Source organism: Zalophus californianus, chromosome 14 (assembly GCF_009762305.2).
Source record: "Zalophus californianus isolate mZalCal1 chromosome 14, mZalCal1.pri.v2, whole genome shotgun sequence".
In the NCBI taxonomy this organism is placed as follows: Eukaryota; Metazoa; Chordata; class Mammalia; order Carnivora; family Otariidae; genus Zalophus; species Zalophus californianus.
Genome location: NC_045608.1, coordinates 22,304,685 through 22,327,370, shown reverse-complemented (window position 1 = coordinate 22,327,370; position 22,686 = coordinate 22,304,685). Strand labels below are relative to the sequence as shown.

Genomic DNA, 22,686 nt, shown 5'->3' with positions numbered 1-22,686 from the left:
GATACATGAATATTAGAGAGCCCATCTCTCCAGAAAAATACACACACAGCTGAACCTGGAGGAAATATCAAACCCACCCAAAATCTGTTCCTCTCCAATTAGATATGGCTGCTAGAGTAAGTGTTCCAGGTTGCTTCATTTGGACAACTTCCCTCAGAGCTAGAGGCACCTGACCAGCCACTAGACTCCCAATGCCACCATGTGGGGCCATCATGGGGCATGGCACATCCCTGGGCTGCCTCACAAGGCCAATTTTGCTCCATACTGGCCCGGTGGCCTTGGGTAAGTCCCCTGTCCCCATATCTTAAAAACAGAGAGCTACTAACGGCAACCTTGTGATGTCACCACCTCTTCTGCCACACAGTTAACAGGGAAGTAAGAAATGGGGGAAAAAAAGCCAAGGAGGAAATGGTATATGGGGACACAAACATGATTTCACCCACAGAGGCAGCTGAACAAGCCACATACCGATTGGGCACAAAAGAGTTAACTGGGAAAAAGACATGGTCCAGGACTGTTAGGTGTGTTCAAGGCCAGAAGGCAGAGGAAAGGATAGGGAGAGGGTACAGAGGGGAAAATAAATCCTTCCTGTGCAGGTGGATCCACCTTGGTATGGGGGTGGGGGACTAAAAATTCCAGTGAAGACCCACCTAAACCCTGCAGAGTTGAAGGCACGACCACAAAACCATAAAAGGGGTCAAGGAAACAAAATATATTATCATAATAGCTCAAAAGATTGGAGATGTTTTTAAGAGAAGAACAGAGTTGTAACAATGTGAGTAGAGATTCAAGAAATGAGTTGGAAGTTTTAAAAATACTGAAATAAAAACTTGAAAATAAAGGGCAGCTCACCAGGGAACAAAATATCAACAATAGCAGGTTTAAAATCCATGCATTTGTTAGCTTTCGTCTTGAAGAGGATCTAGGTCAGAAATCCCCACTACAGGGGCGCCTGGGTGGCTCAGTTGTTAAGCATCTGCCTTCGACTCAGGTCATGGTCCCAGGGTCCTGGGATCGAGCCCCGCATCAGGCTCTCTGCTCAGCGGGAAGCCTGCTTCTCCCTCTCCCACTCCCCTTGCTTGTGTTCCCTCTCTTGCTGTGTCTCTCTGTGAGGTGAATAAAATCTTAAAAAAAAAAAAAAAGAAAGAAAGAAATCCCCACTATAGACTATTTCCCTGTAAGATCACACATAATTAGAAAAAATGTACACAAATTTCCTAATTCATTCCATTCCTGATTTAAAAGTACATTAATTCTGGCATAGCAACAGACCCTATACAAATCTGTTAAATCATTTCATTTTGGAAACTCATTTATCAAGTCTTTCGTTCCTATTCACAGAAAAATGGTAGGATTTCAGTCCCAGATCCTTTACATAGCATCCGACTTAGGCCCTCTGAAGTACTGGGGGGATACAAAGCAGTTCAGAAGGCATGCCTCTGACTTCAGTAGGCTCACAACCTAGTGAGGAGACAGACACACCTACAAATTAAACAACAATAACAAAAAACATATTATGAGAGCCAAATGAGTGACCAGACCAGGTTGTTTCAAGTTCAGAAGCAGCAGAGATAACTATGTGCTGCAACAGTCCAGGAGAGCTTCCTGAAGGCGGCAGCCTTGAAAGGTGGGCAGAATATAGGCAAAAACACAAATAAAGGCCAAAACCTGTTTGAAGGGAGTGAGGGGTTCCACAGCAGGATACCAAATTGCAAAGACAGACTGGGAGCAAAATGCCAAGGGTTGTAGAATATTAGGGTAAACAGGGTTTAAATACATACATGCATACATACATGCAGGGCTTAGGCTCCATCCTATAAAGAATTAAAAAAAAAAAAAGGCTCTTAAGGATTTGTGAAGAGGAGCGTGACATCTGGCAGCCGAGCAGCAAAATGGGAGAGAGGGTGTGGGGCCCTAAGTGAAACAGATCGCTGGGGGGGTGGGGGGCTTCCTGCTAAAGGAGAAATGAGTGCCCCTTGATGAACTAGAGCAAACCATGTGCTCAGGCTACCAGTTGTGGTGTGTGTGTGTGTGTGTGTGTGTGTGTGTGTGTGTGTGTGTGTGTGTGTGTGTGTGTGTGTGTGTGTGTGTGTGTGTGTGTGTGTGTGTGTGTGTGTGTGTGTGTTTTAACAAAGGGGTGAAGATCAAAAGAAAACTGTTTGCAAATGAGAAACCTCCTACTCCCCTGACTTGTCATTTCTATCCCTTTCATCTACCCTCCTGTTTGAAATTCAGGTGAAAAGGGGAGGCATGTGGCCAGTGGACTGCCAGTCTGGCCCGGGGTCTGGCCCATGTGCAACTGGGGGCAAACCACTCAGGCTCTCCCAACTTGCTCGCTCCCTCCCTCCCCTCACTGGCTGAGGAAGGTCAAGGATGGGATGTTAAGTCCCTTGAAGTAAGTGCCAAGTCTGGATCCAGGCTGGGGAAAGACTAAAGCCTACAACTAAGGATTCCTAGAGGTGCCGGCTACCCATTGATCAACAACATACAGATCTTCAACTATAAGAAAGCCACCATCACAGAGCTCTTCAACCATCTTCCCTCCTTCCAGATGAAAGGGAAAAGAAAGCATTTATATTATAAAGGCAACACAGAGAGCTCAAAATTATAAAAGTTCCTGGTCAGAAACCACAAGGCAAAAAGCATTTATGTTTATTCAAATATAACCAATCAGCCAAGAGTCAACTCATGAACATACTGTCACAATGAACAGCGTTCCATGTTCTGCTTCCTTCCCTAAAAACAGTTTTTCACCAGGTTTGAGGCACAGAAGTAAATATCATCTTCCATCTCGTACTGTAACATACAGCTCTTAAGGGTAAGAGGTCTACAATCAGCCTGACAGGGTCTGTGTGTCCATACCTATATCAGCCAGCAGTGAGACCCTGGGTAAGTCATTTCGGTCTTCAAGCCTCCATTCCCTCATCTATAAAAGGGGGGCTGCGGCACGTCACAGCACAGGGCTGTTATGAGGAATAAAGGAGATCATTCATGTTGGGTGCTTCACGTAATGCCGGGCACAAGTCAGCAATAAATGTTAACTATGGGATCTTTTAAATCTGTGGCCCTCACCCCTGGTCGAAGAGAGCTAGGGAGCAGTGGAACAGGATGTAAGAAATCCATACGATAAGGGAATTTCCCAAGCGAAGAGGGACTGCAAACCTCAGTTCAGAAAGAACTCGTGTGGCCCCCTGTGTGGGGAGAACAGGTTGGCATTCTTCTGCAGAATATAACAGCTGCCTCTCCTCCCATCTCACCCCGACCCCTCCTCGGCTGCAAATACTCAAGGATTAAGAAGACATTCAAGCTTTGTTCCGTCTCATTTCTGCTCTGGCATTCTTCTCTTTGGCCCCTTTATCCCAAATGCCATTTCTGCTCAACAGCAAGACCTACATTAGAGAAGTGTCTTGCACTTTCTCAAGGTGCCCCCAACCCTTTATTTCCACTGATCCTTACGACAAATTTGTGGCACGAACAGCCCGCCCCACTTTCCCAGGGAATGGAGGTTAAGAGAAGTCAGAGCATCATGCTGGGTCTTGGGAAGTCCCAAGCATCAGAACTCAGAACTTCCCGCTGGAAAGCCCAGTGGTCCTCTGGGGGGCTTGCTATGCTCTGATCTGGAATCAGAGGTGGGATCAACAGCAGCTTTCCTAGGCCAGCAGGGGGCAAGGAGCAGGGCTGGCTGCCTTAGGACCAAGTGGAAACACTGCAGCTTCACACATGGGGGGGGGGGGGCGGGAACAGACCACCCCCACCAGAGCAGCCCCAGGGAGCAGTGTGGTCAGAGGGATTCCTGCTGCCAAGCTGGGCCACAGCATTCGAACTCTCTCTCTTGTTGAGAAATACTCCTTTCGTGGAGACTTGAAACACAAACACACACATCCACAGAGAAAGCCAGCAGCGACCCAGGCTGGAAGCTGTGCGATCTGTGAGGAGAACCAATCAGCCCAGTGGGTTATAGAGAGGGCCAGTGTGGGGCGGGGTGGGGGGGGTCAGGCCCACGGCAAGCTCCCTGGAAGAGAAGTGCATTCAAGCCCCACTCCAGGTTTCCTTCTTCACCAGGTTTTACCCTTCACCGCTTCTCCCAACACTTCAAAGGAAGTATTTTTGTACAGCCCAGGGAGGAGTGTAAACTGGCCGGCTGCTTCCAAAGCAGAGACATTAACCCTGAAAGGGCCGCTGGCCTCACAGGGGAGGGGGGAGGAGAACAAGGTCGTGGGGAGCTGAGCATGAGTCCCCACACTCAGCCAGGCCTGCCCTTTCAGCCCACACCAAGGGCACAGCTCTTAAACCACTACAGAAAGGCAGGGCCTCAGTTCCTCTAAGCACGCAAACAGCTAGTTATAAATACCCTCCCAGGCTGGAGGTTCAAAGGATCCAGCAGTTAGCACTTCAATGGAAACTCCAGCTAACAGAACAGGCCTCTTTCTCGCTGTCCCTCCCTGAACCAAGCAAGGAACTGAAGGGCCCAAAGGCTAGCACAACAAAACCTGCCCCCCAAAAGTCCATCTCCTTCAGGCTTAGCAGCCTGGGGGCAGGGGTCGGGGTGGGGATGGGGGGCATTCTAGCCACTGAGCCCTTTCTAAACAGCACCCCGAGGAGGGGGCTTCCCTTCCCATGCACCCTGCGTGGCAGATAAGGAAGTCTTCCCCAAGAGGCGGTGAAGGGAAGAATGAGGACCCCAGACTCTACCAGGGCTTTTTATGAGCTTCTCCATACTTCTAAAATTCTTCACTCTACGGAGATTAATTGTATCCCAAATTCAGATTCAACATTCTTCGGTTACCTTGTTGAAATACGAGGGATCCTTCCAGGTAAGAGTAAACGGACATTGCACAGGACACTCCCCTGCTCACCAGTGACCGAACTCAACCAATGTCCTTGCACAGACCACTGAAAACACAGCCATCTGGGGAGCTGGCAGTTACAGCAGCATCTTCAAGACCACACATACCTTGGTATCTTTGGGTATTTTTTTTTTCTTAAATCCTGAGCCACGCCACCTCAAAGGACTCTGCTGGAGTCCTCCACTGACTCTACTAGAAACCTTGCGGCAGGCCAGCAGGCCTCCGCCGGGTGAAGCCCTGGAAACACTCAGGTGGGGCTCAGCTCCTACCACCTGGCTGCAAGCTTCTGGGCAATGAGAGTGCAGCAGGCAGGTGGGTGTCTGCCCCATCCCACTGGCAAGAGCATCCTGTAATTTACGGACACTGAAAAGTATGCTATAAATAGTTGGTGTTTTTAACATTGTTGGGCCTCCAGAGCAGAGGGGGCCTAACAGCTGTGTGGGGCCAGGGCTCTGGCCATCTCGGGGCTACAATCTGGAAATCCTGGGTGGTGTGGTCAAAGCATCTTCAAAGGGACTCCCGAGAGTGTCACCCACTCTCTGGAGAGGAAAAAGTCTGTCCAAACTATCAGTCGGGATTTACACACCACAGTTTGGCAGAAAAGTGAACAGCGGTGAGGGGTCTGTCTCTTCATGGGAAGCTCCATAACTCAGCAGCAAAAGGGAAAACGGCCAGAGTCACCCCCAAACCCCAAGTTGCCATTTCTGCCACATTTAGGCCTCTGAGACACAAGAGGACCCTCCTGATTAAGCAGGAGATGACCTGAGGGATTTGTTTACTCATGTGACAAACTTTTTTTTTTTTAAACTTTGCTCTCCTAAGTGCTGAAAATACAGAACAGATAAGCCTTTTTGGCAATTTCTAGCACAGGGGATGGACAATAAAAAGGAAAACAATCTCCAAAAGTGAAGGGGGTGCCTTATAATTTTAAATCTAATTACACTACAGCGTGACTTAAGAGTGTGTACCTAAAAGGAATTATATTCAAGTGACTGAGTTACTTCTAGGCTCTCCAGACAGTAATTACACTTCAAAAGAATAAATACATCTCTACATTCATTTGTTCTTTTGAAATAACTATCCCCGCTGGCTTTCCTAAAACTGGGGAAGTATGAGGAAGGGCAAAGAGTGGTAAATAAATTTAGACCCTGGGCACTTAACTCTAAACCGAAATGCCTGAGTCAGAAAAGACTTATGGTTAGCACTGCTTTCATGGGGGGGAGGGGGGTTTGCACGTGGGTATTCACGTTTGTGCACACGTGCACATGTCAACGGTCACAATTAAAGACGAATTTATTAAAGTTGCAACTAAAACTTTACAGGCCTATTATTTAGCCTCTTAAAATTTTTCAGAAAATCATCAAAACCATTTGCTGGGGGAGATACTAGAATGAATTCTATCTGGGAATACTGGAAGCAGCCCAGATACTCTACTTTGTCTCTCCTGAACTGAAGCAAGTCCAGAAGACTCCAAGATGACAAGGGACCCCAAAACCACCTCATATGATGAACAGAAAGAACTAAGGGTACTCAGCAAGGAGAAAACATATTTTATTGGTTCTGCTGGTAGATAGGGGGTGACAGAGGATAACCAGCTTCAAAGATGTGAAGGGCCACCATGTCTGAGGTGGCTCTATGTTATGGACTGAGATGCGTCACCCCAAAATTCATATGTTGAAGTCCTAGCCCCCAGGACCTCAAGAGTATGGCTATTTGGAGATAGGGTCTTTAAAGAGGTGATTAAGATACAATGGAATAATCAAAAAAATGAAATCTTGCCATTTGCAAAGACATGGATGGAACTAAAGGGTATTATGCAAATCGAAATAAGTCAGGAAAGACTATTACCATATGATCTCACTCATATGTGGAATTTAAGAAACAAAACAGAGGATCATAGGGGAAAAGAGGAAAAAGTAAAACAAGACGAAATCAGAGAAGGAGACAAACCATAAGAGACTCAATCACAGGACACAAACTGAGGGTTGCTGGAGAGGAGGGGGTAGGGAGATGGGGTAACTAGGGGTAGGCATTAAGGAGGGCACATGATGGAATGAGCACTGGGTGTTACATAAGACTGATAAATGAGATCTCTACCTCTGAAACTAGTAATACATTATATGGTAATTTAAAAAGAAAGGGAAAAAAAAAATAGAGGTCATTAAGTTAAACAAGGTCCTCAGGATGGGCCCTAATCTGACATGTGTCCTTATAAGAAGAGACAATTTGAATACAAACAGCTACAAAGGAAAGCCCACAGGAAGACACAGGGAGAAGGCGGCCATCTACAAGCCGAAGAGGGAGGCCTCAGAAGAAACCAACCCTGCTGACAGCTTGACCTCGGACTTCGAGCCTCCAGAACTGTGAAAACATAAGTTTCTGTTGTTTAAGCCAGCCAGTCTGTGGTACTTTGTTCTGGCAGCCCTAGGACACTAACAGGCTCTAGAAGGCAGAACTGGAAGCAAGGAGCATAAGTCTAGCTCAGCGAAGGAAGAATTTTCTGACAACAGCACACCCTGCAAGAAGAGGATGGCTCTGGGCGCCTGGGTGGCTCAGTCGGTTGGGCGACTGCCTTCGGCTCAGGTCATGGTCCTGGGGTCCCGGGATTGAGTCCCGCATCGGGGTCCCTGCTCAGCGGGGAGTCTGCTTCTCCCTCTGACCCTCCTCCCTCTCATGCCATCTCTCATTCTCTCTCTCTCAAATAAATAAATAAAATCTTTAAGAAAAAAAAAAAAGGAGGATGGTTCCTTCAGGGGGGGGGTGTGCATTGGGCTGAGAAGAGGTTGAGCCCCACCCTTAATTCAGCAGCAGAGCCTAGGGTCTCATCAAAAGCTACTAAGCCAAAACACTGGATACTCCAGGTTTGGGAGATCTTAGCTGCTGACGATATCCATCAGGTAGGTCAACCCCAATTTAAAAAGTATAAAAAAAAAAAAAAGAAAGAAAGAAAGGAAAGAAAGAAAGGCAAGAAAGAAAGAAAGAAAGAGAGAGAGAGAGAGAGAGAGAGAGAAAGAAAGAAAGAAAGAAAGAAAGAAAGAAAGAAAGAAAGAAAGAAAGAAAGAAAGAAAGAAAAGGAAGGAAGGAAGGAAGAAAGAAAGGAAAGAAAGAAAGAAAAAGCCCTAAGTCAACACTCCATGAAATATGACACATAGGTGGAAAAAAATGTAAACTCCTCATCTCGGAGTCTCCCCTTAGCACCTCACAGGGGCACCATCTCAGCCCTGCTCATGTCACATTCTTCTTATAGGCAACTAGAGCCTGAAGAGCACAGTCCATCTTTTGTGCATTAACCAAGGCAGAAAAACCTGAAAAATGCACATCCATTCAACTCAGCCCAACACCTCCAAGGCAGGAGGCACCCCAAACCTGGCAGTTAAACTCACAGCCCCCGAGTCAGAGCTGGGGAGGACAGCCATCCCCAAACCCAGGATTTTAATACTGGCAGATCAGCCAGAGAGTTCTTCCAGAGGCTTAAACACACATTTCATCCAACTCTGGGGGGAGTTGAAGAGATTGTTACCTGTGAACATGTGTTAAAAACAGGGGCAAGCCTAATGAAAAGTCATTTAAGACTTCCCGACTGCCAGGGCATGCCTCTGTATTATCTTCCCACTGCTCATCAGGTCCCCATAGCTTGCTAAATGGCAACAGAGGCGCCCCCCCCCCCCCCCCCCGCCGCCCCTCCACACATGCCCAGAGGACAGGCTGCTTGGGGCTGGTGTTGGGCTTGCAAGGTATTTCTGCTTAACTCCATTAATCTCCCTAACCCAGTAGAAACTAAACTCCTAAAAAAAGAAAAAAAAAAAAAAAAAGCACTGTTACCAGGTGCCTGGGTGGCTCAGGTGGTTAAGCATCTGCCTTCAGCTCAGGTCATGATCTCAGGGTCCTGGGATCAAGCCCCACGTCAGGCTCCCTGCTCAGCGGAGTGTCTGCTTCTCCTTCTCCCTCTGCCCCCAACCTCGTGCTCTCTCTTGCTGTCAAATAAATAAATAAAATAAAATAAAAAAAGCGACTGTTTCTTGGTTCTTTTATACTATTATACAACTTCCTACCCTTCACCCAAGTAGAGAGCAGACTACAAACCTGCTGAGCTAAAATGGAGAAAACAGTCCTGTCACAAGTAAAAGGCATCTAGGCCCTGGTGGTGATGACAACACCCCAGGGCCCTGTGGGAAGTCGTAAATTAACATACTCTTAGCCTTCCATGCTCATCATCCAACGGGACACCAACTGGACCAGCACGGACCCTAACCAACCTAACACCAGCTGGCTGGAGTGGAATTTCCCCAGCTCGAAGGTATTTGAGAAAAGGAGTCCTGTGATCAAGTATATTTGAGAAGTGCCAGATTGAATAGAGTTCATTTGGATTCGTTTTCAGCAGGATTTTCTCAGAGCCGTTAATTCACTACTGGGCCATCTAAATCTCCAAGAGGGAATAAACAGCATTCTCAAAGTCAGCTCACCACAGAACCCTTTCTAAAGCATTCTGTAGGGCTAGAGTTCTTCAGAAGACACCTTGAGAAAAGCTCATCTTGAGGCAAAAATCCAGAGAAATCTGCACTTGGTCTTAGAAATTTATCTCTATTCTAATACAAGTGTGCCCGAGGTCCTAAAAATTCACAACATGCCCAAACCAAAATAAATCAAGCCACCCCGTAAAGGCTCAAATCAGCAAGAGCTGGAAAACCGTGTCTCTGACCCTAGATAGTCTTTGTCAATCCCCAAAAGAACTGTCTTACTGGAACAACAACAAAGGCTAGGCAGCCTCAGCCTCCCTCCCCTGGAGTGTTTGCACTGCACCTGACATCTTTCCTAGAGACAGAGAAGCAGTAATTGAGAGCTTTGGTTAAGAGGAGGGCTCCTTGATCCCCAGATGTAATCCAGCACAGCTAAGACATAAGGATCAAGCCTTAAAAAAAAAAAGTTACTTAAGCAGAAAGGAATAAAGGTCACAAGGGGCTGAAACTAGGAGAGGCAGGGAAGATGAAAACAGAAAATTGAACATTCTAAAGAAAATTCTGCCTGGCCCAGTTCATTTTGCACCTCTTGCCCTAAATAAAAAAGCTGACGCGTGCTTTGGTCCTGGCTAGAGTAAGCAACGTTTCTGGAACAACTTCACCTTGGTTACATTATTTCTACATTAAACATTCCAAAGTTGCTAAAGGCCTCCCAGGAGCATCTGCTCCTGTTTCTCGGGAGGGAGTCAGTTCCTGTGGAAAGTGTTTGTTTAGTTTGATTACAACTTTGAAGAGGGGTAAGGATTCTGGCCCAGAAGAATTTAATGGCCGGGCCTTTCTCTTACATAATTTGTAAACAAACAGTTTATCCCAGTGTGGCTCATTTGGTTCAATGGCTGGATTTAGAAAAATATATTCCTCATTCATCTGGGAGAAGCCACAGTAAGGCCTGTCAATAACCAGAAAAATGCCCAAATCAGCCAGTCACTCTATTGCCTAATCCTAACAGACCTCGAAATCTCTCTTCTGAAACCCAGGACTGTCAACAGAGCCCCAACTGAAGGGTTATGGGCAGAACCTGAAAAGCAGCCGAGGAATCACTCCCCAGAAGTTTCTGCACACACCTGGTATATAATAAAATCCCCCAGGGAGCGGTGGGGGGAGGGGAAGGCCACAACAAGCAAAGTTCCCCAAGGTGTCATGAATGGTTGAGTGTATGGGTGGAGAGCAATTTGTTACTAATAACAGTGAAAGGCCAAAGTTGGCATGTAATTTATTTATCTTTAATAAAGTGAATTCAAGGTTGTCACCAGAACGTTACTTACTCCCTTACATTCCAGGCTGCTCTGAGGATGGGAAAGCACAGCCTGGACAGAGCCCCCAGGCTGCTGTGATTACAAACCATGCTGCTGGAGAACACGGGGCCAAGCAGGTCCTGTCATCAAAAATCTGGTCGTACACATGGACATCATCTACCACGAGTGGCTGGAAGACCCCCTGGTCTCCATAATGAAAGGCAAATACCTTTGGCTGGCTTGCAGGGCCCCGCCCCCAGTCCATCCCCTACTGGCCTCTGAGGTTCGTTTCCCTCCCCGATTCTGCAGTTTGAGTGATTCCCCCCTTCCTGTTCCTGCCCTGCAGGAAGCCCCCAGGCATGCTGATCCTCCCCGCTGCCTCCAGGAATCTCACCCAGCCCCCACACCCAGTTTACAGATGTGGGGCTGAGACTCAGAGAGGCTGGCTCCTGACGGTCCCACTTAAGTGGCAGATCAGGGAGCCGTTCAGGTCTCCTGTCTCCCAGCCATGGCCTCACTCTTCACACTGCCACAAGCGCATTCCACACCAGGCCGCCTCCAGATCTACTAGAGAAAGCCCCATCGGATGCCACCGCAGCCTGGGTCTCAGCAAGGAATGCTTTCGCCCTCCCAGCAACTGCAGGCAGGGGTGAATCCAAGCCCAGCCCTTTTCAAATCCAGATGGAGGCCTAGCCCCAGGACGCTGCTGCTCAACATTTTTAGAGGCTTTCCCTCAGCCCCCTGCACGTGGTACTCAGCCCATGCGCATTATAATGCCACCATCTCAGGCATCTCAGGGACACATTCCATCTCTCCCACCTGCCCATGCGCCCACCCCTATAGGAAGAAGCCAGCAGTGATTCTGTGGACACTATCCAGAAATTGTCATGCCCCACATCCATCAAAACGGAAAGAGGGCATTAAGCTTGGCCAGACACACCTTTAAATAACCAAAGCCTATTGCAGACTTCCTCGCCTTGATACCAAGAATACAGGAACATGACGGACCACAAAGAAGAGACTGGGATGGCTCAAATCCACAAAGGAGGAGAAAGCACAAAGTTATTTCATTTTGTTCCCTCAGTACCTTTCTGATCCAAAGTCTAATGGAGAAACTGAGGCTCCGAGATACAAACCAGATTTCACCAAATTCACTGCATAAGTGAGGAAAGCACATGGGGCAAAAAGGTGACTTCTCCTTTTTACTAAACTACATTTCTAGGAACCTAAGCACATAGACCTGATTTGCATAATCATTCTATACCAACAAGAGCATATTTTAGTTTGTTTTCTGAGAAAATTAGTACAGCGAAAACCATCCTGGTCTGAAGGCAGAGCCGGTTAGGGTTAGGTTAGTTAGCAAACCCAACAGGAAGCCCCCAGGACAGGCAGATACTTAAAGGCAGTTGGCTCCTGGTCGCTGTCCATTCCCAGAAGGCAAGTTTCCCCAAAGAGTTAAGATCAAGGAGAGCTTCAGAGCTTTGGAAAGGGATTCAAAACCAAAAAGCATTCTTCAGACAAGTGTGCCTAAAAAGCCCAACGGAGCCACTCGGCCCTTGCCTGGGAACCAGTGATCTCCACTAGACCATTAACTTCATCTCTGCTCCCTGCCCAGACAGATCTAATCACCAATTTTAAAAACCCAAACTGCAATCACGGGTCCTATCACCGTATTATCAATGCAGGCTTTCCCTTTCTCGAGCAAAACAAATTGCATCCGACTGACCACGCATCTAGCAATCCAGCTAAGCCTGGAGAAGGAGTGCGAAGGCAGAATGGATTTTCTCCCATTCCTACTTCTGATCAGGGGCGGGGCAGACACATCCCACAGAACATGGGGCAAACTGATGCTCTGTAAGCATTGCTGGAAAATGCAAACATCATCCTGTACAGGCCCCAGGTGTACTAATTCAACTGTCTCGGACTTTTTTCTGCCCAAATTTCACTAGCTAGTGACAGACCACTCACCCTCTCCAAAGCAGACTTGCATACTACCCAACACTACTTCAACATGTGCTCCCAGGTACTACTGCCTCATCCATAGCATGGCCAGCGTGCACCGGGGACAAAGGGATGCCACCAAGATGCCCCAAGGAAGGCAAGTGAACATTAGAAGCTTGTCTGGGGTCCTTGGGAAAGAAATCTGGCCTTCGATTAATTCCCAGTTAACTCTATGGAGCTGACCTGCAGGCAACTGCAATGGCATGCTGCTCTCTCTCTCTCTCTCTCTCTCTCTCTCACTCTTCTTCTGAACTATCCTTTCAATCAGTTGTTGTTTTAGCTGAATATAAGCTACTTTTAATGTGAAGTTAAACATGCTACTTAAAAAAAGCATGGGTACCAAAGCTGAATATAAATGACCCATTCTAGGGGCGCCTGGGTGGCTCAGGCATTAAGCGGCTGCCTTCGGCTCAGGGCACGATCCCAGGATGGGATCGGGCTCCCTGCTCCACGGGAAGCCTGCTTCTCCCTCTCCCACTCCCCCTGCTTGTGTTCCCTCTCTCGCTGTGTCTCTCTCTGTCAAATAAATAAAATCTTTAAAAAAAAAAAAAATGACCCACTCTAGTAGTACTCTCAAACAGAGCCAAATAAAAAATTAACCTTATTTTCACAGTCCAAAAGTAGTTAAGGTAACATCTTAGCTTCCAATCAACAGTGTATTTAAAAAATACCCACTTCCCACCAAAAACTCACTAACTCAACAAGAAACACAAAAATGACCTGAGATTACCTTAGAAAAAGGCTTACCTGGGTTCCTAAGTATATAAGCACAATAGCCAACAGGCTTTCATTGTATCTTTTGTTCATATGTAATTTTTGTTAAAATAACATTTTGTAAAATATCTTATCAACCAATTCAACAAGTGCAAGTGTGCTAAGGTCCGCTCTGGACCGTGTGCTAGGGACAGTTAAAAAGTTCTTCCGCACAATCATCCCCACAGCTTGCAAAGGAGAAGGGGGGAAGGGGGAGATGGAGAATGGGGCTTATGTTTCAAGACAGCCCATGATGGAGCAATGAAACTCTGCAGAGAAAAAACCTACAGTGTCCGTAACCAAATCTGAACGTGGCACTGGGTTGGAAAACCAAATCAAAGCAAAATCTTATCAACAAATCCCCACGGAACCAGAGCACGAGAAGGCACGGACACCATCTGGGCACTGTGGGGAACAAAAGATCACCACCTGCTCCCACAGCAAGTCGCTCGCACATTCTCAAAGACCATCAAGTTCTCATGTACAAGAGACCAGAGAAATTGGGGGGAAATTAGATAAGATTAAAATAATAGGTGAAGGCTAGCACAAAGCCATGCAAGATAAACTGTCAAATCGAGTGTGGCTGTGCCATTTGGCATCTGGGGGTTTTATGTGAAAATGACTTCAGAAAATCTTTCTCCAGGTGGCAATTAACATTTTAGCTCAAATTCCCCCAAGGGAAAGGGAACTTTGGGGAGGGGGGGTTAGGGAAGCAATCGGGTGTGACCCAAAGACTGACTGCCGAGCACAGAGGAAGCCCTCAGTCCGGGTCTGCTGAAAGAATGTAAAAACCCAAGCCGGAGGCTCTGCCCTGGGCCCCTGCTAAGCAGCAGCACAGCTCCCCGCTGTAGCTGCCAAGTTTACCTGGTTTACCTGACCATCTCATAGCTGGTTCCCCGGACTATCCTTCCTGCAGGACTGTGAGGTCCTTGAGGGTGGCGATTCTATAGCAGCGACAGCCTCCGGCGCCAGCACGTATGAAGCATTTGCTGTGTAACTCACATATATTACCTCACTTAATCCTCACACCCCTTAGGAGGTAAAGGTACAAGCTATAGAGGTTCAGGGAGGTTGGGTAACCTGGCCAAGATCAAAGGCAGTAGGCCTGTCTGGCTCCAGGGCCGTGCTCTCCACCTCTGTGTCCCTTGTGTGGCAAGAACCTGGTCAGCTCTGAACTCTCAGAACGAGACACACTGTAGATTTTAGCCTCAAGAGGCTTTCTAAGCTGTAAGGGGTTCATCAGATTTGCCAGCCTTACACTACCTTCTAGGGAGGTTATAAACACACTCCTGAGCTCCGGGCCAGCTCTCCGTTCACTAGCTGTGCTAAAACCTCTCTGCACCTTGGTGTTCTCATTTCAAAGAAGCAGGGTGAAACCTCATATTCCTCAGAACCCTCCCGAGGACCGAGTGAAACACACGGCGCAAAGCCCCAAGGGCAGCGTCTAACATGGCATTCATTCGTTCGAATGTTTCACCAACCACCTACGTGACCTTCAGCCCTAAAAGGCTTCCATGCAGTAGGAGGCAGAGCTAGCAACGACGGCGGCGGCCATGGAAAGTTCCAGGCTTCTGTCTGACAGGCCCAGGTAAGTAACAGCAGCCGAGAGTTCAATAACTTGGATTGTTTCACAAGCAGAATGTTTACCCAGAGCCCAGGCTGGAGAATCCACCGTCCTCTGTTCTGTAATTTGTTTTGATTGGTACAAAGTTTTCTTTTCCTTTTTCTCAATGGTTTAACAAATCTGCATTGCAACTCTGTTTTTCCCATCCCTGAGACTGAAGTCTATGGTTCTCTATTACTTTCAGCCAACAAGTCTAGCAGAGCCAAATGGAGCAAGCCTGCAAAGATCAGGGGAGAGTTCTGTCTCTGTATTCCCTGCCCCAGCTATGGCAGTATCTGCTGAAGTTACATTATAAATCATAACTTGCTGAGGCCCGGTCAACACGCACGGGCAGGGCAGGACATCGCAGCCGGGTCATCCATTAAGAGACACCTCCACACACATTGCCCAGGTCTCCACACTGATCTGAAAGCTTTCAGGTCAGCCAGAGAGCAGATTCCTGAGCCAAATCCGAAAAAAACTCAGCCTCTAGAAAGTCAAGGGACGAACAGAAGTGCCTCAAGCAATCTCAAGCAGGCAGGAGGATACGGAGAGGTGGCCTTTACCAAAGAAGCTGAAGGAAGGGTCAACCTCGTGTGAATGCAGCCCAAGAGCCTTCGCCAAAGCTGCAAAGGAAACAAAAATAAACCAACAGGATAAAAGGAAGGCTGTTGCATGAGGAAGAACTTTTGCTCCAGTTTAAAAAAAAAAAAAGAGAGAGAGAGAGAGAGAGAAGAAAAGAAAAGAAAAAGAAAGCACACACTGAAATGATCTAAAGCTGCCTATAAATATTTGGGAACATCAAAGGCGGTCCTGTTAAATTAAAAATGCTGTCACACAGATAGGAACTAGCCTCTAGCACTGCCAGCTTCAACATGTGAGCCTGTGATCTGAGGAGTGAGGGCTCAGCTCCTCAAGAAATCTGATTCACTAAAGAAAAAAGTGAGCGAGCAGTTGAGTTTTAATAAGGGCATTAAATACCTGAGGAATGAGCTAATTAGGGTTTAACTCTTTCAAGATTGTCCGGGCTCTTAAGAACGGTGTAAAGTAAGCTCCCTCCAGAATCTAGTTAAATCAGCCTCAAAACCTGCAATGTAAAAGAAAAGTATTAAAATAGCACCTTAGGACTTCAAAGCTGATAAATCCCACCAGGTCCCCTCAGATCGCTGGCGAGGCCAAGTGGAGAGAAAAGAAGAGGCTAACCCGGAATTGTTTTTCTGAGATGAGGTTAGGTTGCTTGTTTATTTAGAGGCTTTTTTTTTTTTTTTCTACTTGGACTAGGTAAGAGCAGGCTCACTTTCTAATACCAGAATCATCCTACCCTATGAAAGTACCCTTTACCCGAGACACTCTGAGGGTGCTGAGTGGGAAGTCCTTCATCTACCAACTGTGCTCATTTGCTCGCATGCCACACAAGACATTACGGCTGAGCCTCCTGAGACACTCTCAAGGTCACTCCAGGAAGTCACCCAATGATTTCCCTGCACGCATTCTGGATCAGAATCCTCAGGAAACCAGGAAGAGTCCCCAGTTAGGAAAGTTCCATCAGGACAGCAGATCCTTTCAGGAGCAAGATTCTTGGGTCTTGACGTCAAAAGAATTGGAACCTCGGAGACAGCCAGGAGAAAAGCTCACCTGCACAAAAGGAGAAGGGGCATCTTTCCATCACCCAGTCTCAGGAATGTGAGAGAAGGGGGCAGACAGAGATGGAAACTACCTTCTCCATTCAAGGAGAGGAATGCACAGCCCAGTCTTGGCAGAGGGTGGTGGGGGAAAGTTTAAAACACACACACACACACACACAAAACCCCCACAATGCACTCCTATCATTCCCATTTTTAGAAAAAGTCAATGTGTCTAATTTGAGGGTTAAGATTAATAAAGTATTTGCTTTGGCATAATTGCACACTGGATCAAACCAAGTGCTGAAGTCACTTGTGCTTGCCACAGGCCCCACATAATTAGGCCCCCACAGCACAGCCTGAGCATATCACAACATTCCACGTGCCCTGGCCGGATCCAGAGGAGTACTCAACCACCCTGCTTTCCTTTAGAGCAGTTGTGCCTGTATGCAGGCCATGTGGCCTCAGGAACAACAGGCAGGCCAACCTAGAAATCCAGCTTCCTATATAGGGGACTTGCAGCTCCCATGCACGCATGTGTGCCCACATGCCCAAAACCGACAGAGCTCAGGGTCAGGACAACGATCTAGCTGCAGGGCGCAGGGGTGAGCAGATGAAGCTGCAGCAAAGCGCACCTCCCAGGAAACAGAAGTCAAAGAGGGAAGTGGGGACCAGGGAGGAACGAGCCTCCTGAGCCTCTTGCACAATGCTTAAGAGCCCCCACCTGGGGAGAAGGGATACCGTCTAAGTGGTAATACACTAAGCATGTTAAGAAAAGATACCCGTGCTATGACTTCTCAATGAAGAGCACCTCTGGATTCTTTAACCTTGATAAGCTACCATTTTAGAATAAAAATGTTCAACCACAGGTAAGGAACATCATGAAACAATGTGTATCATTTTCTTCATCATCCTCCTCATCCTCACTAAAACACCAAAGTATGCTGTGAGTAGCTCATTTAATCCTCACAACTCTAGGAAAAATTTCTCTCCAATTTACAGATGCAGAAACTGAGACCCAGAGAGGCAAAGTTACGTTTCCACAGCAGATAACCAGGTTCAAACCCAAAGCAGTCTTTCCTACCAACAAAGGAAATTCAGGGCCACTCCTTCTGCAAAATTTGTAACTTGCTTTAAGGAACCTGGCGAACCCTGCGTATTTACATAACAAAGCTAAAAACTGCTTCTCCTAACACCCCTGTCAATGGTCGATGACACGGAAGTGTCCTCCCCACTCCTCCCAAATGCAGCTGGCTCAAGGATGTCCCTGTAACACAGAACTAAGGAGAACTTATACCCAAAGCAGGTTAGAGCGCAAAAATTAACTTGTAAGTTGGTTCTTAGGAATACATGTGTTACCTTCTCCCATAAAATGGTGGTGTCATTTCTGCTCCACAAAAAGCCTACCCATGCAATTACTGATGTACCCAAGGTTTGAGGACCCCACTCGAGTCAGCTCATCTCTTAAGAGCTAATGCAAAGCAGAAAAGCAGCCAGAGCAGAGGTCAAGAATCTGCATACTAAACTCCTTATGTCCCCTTGGCATCTTGTTGCATAATGTTACACACAATTCTAACAAACATGGTTCCCCGGTTTTCTAGAAACAAATGACAGAAATCAGAAGCAGCATCGAAGAATTACCGAGGGAGCAGCGAAGAAGAGGGAACAACTTCTACAAAGGTGCCACATCAGCTCCTGGAAAGACGGCCTCGTGCACTGAACAACTCCAGGGGGTGCCCTTCACATCTGTGGTCACCCTGGATCCACCTGAGGGCCAATTTACAGCAAGTAGAAGTCACGTATCTTGAAGAAGTAAAGCTCTTCCTAACTCACACGAGACCCCTTCAGGCTGGAGTGAGGGAAATGTGCCAAGACTGAGACACCAGCCCCGCCCTGAAGGAGGACCAATCTAATGGAGAATCACACAGCTGAACCCAAGTCAGCAAGCAAAGACTAAATGTGTGGTCAGCCTCCCCTTCTAAAATAGTAAGTTTCCATTCAAAGGGGTGGGGGCAGAGGGGTTGCTTTTTCTGTTTTGAGCCTTGAAGGCAAGCCCCCCACAACATAAGACTGCTTGAGCTGATAAGCCTGTGAAGCTCCCAGCCTCCAGTAGCTCAGCTCTCCTTCTGTCAAGAAATGCTAGGGGCGCCTGGGTGGCTCAGTTGGTTAAGCGTCTGCCTTCAGCTCAGGTCATGATCCCGGAATCCTGGGATCGAGTCCCACATTGAGCTCCACATTGAGCTCCCTGCTCAGTGGGGAGTCTGCTTCTCCCTCTGACCCTCTCCCCTCTCATGCTCTCTGTCTCTCAAATAAATAAATAAAATCTTAAAAAAAAAAAAAGAAATGCTAGGACCGCGGATGGTGCCGTGAGTCCCATCCTGCTCTGCCTGTCGGGGCCCCCGTCTGGCTTACTAGACCTGATCAATTCCCTTCCTGACATTTCACTGCGTAACACCAAGCACCACAGAACTAGTCATGCAGGGCACCATCTGCAAACGGGCAAGCAGCGTTCTAGTGTGGGGTACCAGGCTCCTCCTGTCCTAACGCAGCCTGCCAAAGCTTGAGAGCTAGGCATCGGAAGGTCCCACCCCTGGGTGATGGCACCCACAACCTGGGTCTTTACTGAATACAGGAGAATAAGTAGGGGAGAGGATAGGCCTTCCTGGGATGGGGAGAAGAGGGGAATGAAGATAAAGAGCTGGGGGAGGGAGAGTCCCCCAACCAACCTCCCCCGCTCATTCTTCTTTTCCTCCCTCTCCTCCAATCAGCTATCATTAGGTTAGAGTTATCAGAGGGCAGGGGATGTTGGTAGCACATGAGAGGAGGGGGTTGGTAATATTAGGAGATAGGAGATTCCCTATTCACCCTGCAGCAAGTAGGGAAGACATCTGTACATGAGATATAGATAGATAGATAGATAGATAGATGACATATATGTCATATAACATCCACAAGTTCGCACGAGGAGGATGAAAACAGCCTTGCAAAAGTAAATTAAGAAAATTAATTAACGTTATCTAAGCATGTAGTAAGAATTCTAGAGTTTTCTATAATATCTTCCTGCAGGGATACCTATGGAGAGTCATTTTACTTAGAACATTCAAAACCATTCTGCCCCCATCCCACTGCTGTTTCAGAGCCTCCCCCTTCCAAAAACATGGTTGGCATGGCAACCCAAGCACCAGTCACTGTGGTCCATAACCACATCCGCCAGGGCTTGGCATGCTGAGGCGTGTGCCAACTCTGTTGTCTGTAGGGCACTCCTGGCCACAGTACACAGCAAGCTATAATCAGGGCAGAAACCAGCGCATTCGTATAGAACTCGACTCAACATAAATATTCATTAAATGGGAAAACCTATGGTGATGCAAAGTTGAGACGGCAAATTTAAACACAAGGGTCAGGAAACGCAAAAAATTACCACTGCCACTGGAACTTGAAATCACCCACACGCACATTTAATGCCACAAGCGAGTTTCTATGTGTTCTAGAGATTTAAACCTAATAACACCAAAAGTTCAAAACTACACATTAGCTGTTTGTTTAATTCCCTGGGATGGCATTTACTGATAGTCACGGGAACGTTTCCAGAGCAGACATGCCATGAAGAGGCCTGGAAAGAAACCCTCTAGTATAAGTGAAATAAAACACATTATGGACCCTAGAATCTTCTTGAAGGTCCCAGTGCCCAGATGATAGCCACTATTCCACAAAAAAAAAATTATCTCAACATGCCAACATGTTTATAACCAAGCAATAACTGAATAATTCCCAGATGTTTATAGTGGGCCCCATAAAGAGTAGAAAATCAAATGTTTATGAAATTGAAATTGAAATTTCTTCCACACGAAGCTTGCTGGCCTCTTTAGAAATACTACTGTAGTCCTTTAAAACTCTGCTTCCCACCCAGCACTTAAAACACAGGATTAAGGCCCATGCCAGAGCTTCCAAAGGCAGGCAGAAATGAGGTTAACAGTATGGTACAAATTTAAGTAAAGACCCACATACAGTTGCTTCCGATGGGTCATACTGGAGCTACATAGAAGTTTTGCTGTTCCTCAAAAGTACCTGTTTTCTAAGCATCATCAAAATATTAACCAAACTACAATAAAACACACTCCCTAAAAGTCTACAGTCAGGCTGAGACAGTCTCTTCTCCAGCATGCTTTGGACACTGTACCCAGGCAGTCACACACCAGGCTGGAAGGAATTAGAGAGGACATCAGCCCCTGGCCCACACCTCCCTTTCCAGACCTGGAAAGCTAGGGCAAGGTGAAATTACTGTGAGAGTCTGGTCCATCCCAAGTATTTGGAATAGCCCTAGGACACACCCATGTCTGCAAGTAGCTTGTGAATTGTTACAATCATAGAAAGTTCTCTCAAGGGCGCCTGGGTGGCTCAGTCATTAAGCGTCTGCCTTCGGCTCAGGTCATGATCCCAGGGTCCTGGGATCGAGCCCCGCATCGGGCTCCCTGCTCCGCGGGAGGCCTGCTTCTCCCTCTCCCTCTGCAGCTCCCCCTACTTGTGTTCCTTCTCTCACTGTGTCTTGCTCTGTCAAATAAATAAATAAAATCTTAAAAAAAAAAAAAAAGTTCTCTCAAAAAAGCCCAGTCTTTTTCTGGCCATACTGATATCCCCATCACTAAGTATTACGATCTAGAAGAAGGATTTCAATTTGGTAAATATTTGACAATTGTATTGCAAGGGATGAGGAAGACACAATCCCTATCTACTGGGAGTTGTGATCTCGTGGGGAAAAGAAAACATGAACAAGGGAATAACTACAATGAGAAATTTAAGACCAGCTGCCAAGTAAAGGACAGAGCACTCTGGTTCAAAGGAACACACTGGTGGAATAGGAAACGCATGGTGGGAAGGACTGGACATGTGACCCCCGGTGCAGGTGAGAGCCCTAGGAGAGGGAAAGGCGGGGTCGGGAATGTGGGGGCGTAGAAACGTATTATAGTAGAAGAGCACTTGGAACGAGAGGCACAAAGGAAAGCCCAGGACCCGCTCAGGGAACAAGGGTGGAACGCAAAGGACCCAGGTCTGCAGCCCAGAGGCAACAATGAGAAGGAGACTTCAGGCCCAGGTCCCCTGTGTGCTCAGCTAGGTAGTCAACAGTGGGACGGTACTGAAAGATTTTGATCAAGGTTGTGACGAGATCCAAGGTTACCAATCGAAAAATGAATCTGGTGGGGAGAGGAAGAACAGACTTGAAGAGCGAGAATTCGAGGCATGACAAGGGAAGGCTGGGAAGGTCAGCAAGGAAAGAGGCAATCAAGCATCCTCTTGAGTGTACCATTTCCCTTTTGACTTGGCCACAGGCTACCTTGATTTCGATTTTGAAAAGGCTTTGCAAGTCAAGATTGCAACATTATTTACATGCCATTGGCTGTCTTACTTACCACTGACTTCGGAATACTGAGGCACTTTCTGAAAAGATGACAAACCTCTGGGTACCCTGTGTCATTTTTAAAAATTGCATAAAGGTGCCGAACCCATGTGTCACATGCATTTAAGTAAAAGTGTACAGTTAGGTACAAAGAAAGGCAGTCTATGTCAAGTATGGGACAGACCTTGGCAACCAGGACAATCTGAACGGCAGTTGGCCTTCTGGGGCAGAATCCAGGGAAGGCCAGTCCCAGCTGAGAGAAGAAATAAGATAATAATACAGGTGAAAGTACACTGGGGAACCTAACCCACCAGGCACATGGAAGATTTTCTGGAATTCAACCAGCGGAGTGGGATGCTGTCCGAGAAAGACCAGCACTGGGGAGCCCCAAGACCACACTTCTAATCACAGCTTCTCTTGTGACCAAAGGCTGGAGGCCCTTGCCCACAGTCCCCTCACTGTAAAAGGACAGCTGAGCCACAGCATTTTCAGGGCGCCCTCCAGCTCAAATAGGAATTCTAGAGGTCAAAAGAAGCCAAGGAGCAAAAAGAGAAGAGAGACAAAGATCTTCAGGAAGGCACAGGTCAAATGACATCAGCCTTCAAGAAGAACATGAGAAAATGGAAGCCCCTGTACCAAAGCAAAAAAAGCCCTCTGGTCACACAGCCAGTCAGCCTTCCCCAGCAGTGTAACTAGAGGCTCATGGGGTCCAC

At 47.1% G+C, this 22,686-nt stretch overlaps 1 protein-coding gene across 4 annotated transcripts in view; it reads right to left on the bottom strand.

Moving 5' to 3' along the window:
* Positions 1-22,686, bottom strand: part of ZNRF3 (zinc and ring finger 3) — a 191,246-nt gene that overhangs the window by 114,572 nt on the left and 53,988 nt on the right. Inside the window, exon 1 of one of the 4 annotated variants that reach the window (XM_027577009.2) lies at positions 15,938-16,012. The exons of the other annotated variants lie outside the window; for them this stretch is intronic. The gene's annotated coding sequence lies outside the window, so the exon portion shown is untranslated. Of the gene's footprint in view, positions 1-15,937; positions 16,013-22,686 lie in introns of those variants that run through there. 4 annotated transcript variants of the gene reach the window in all.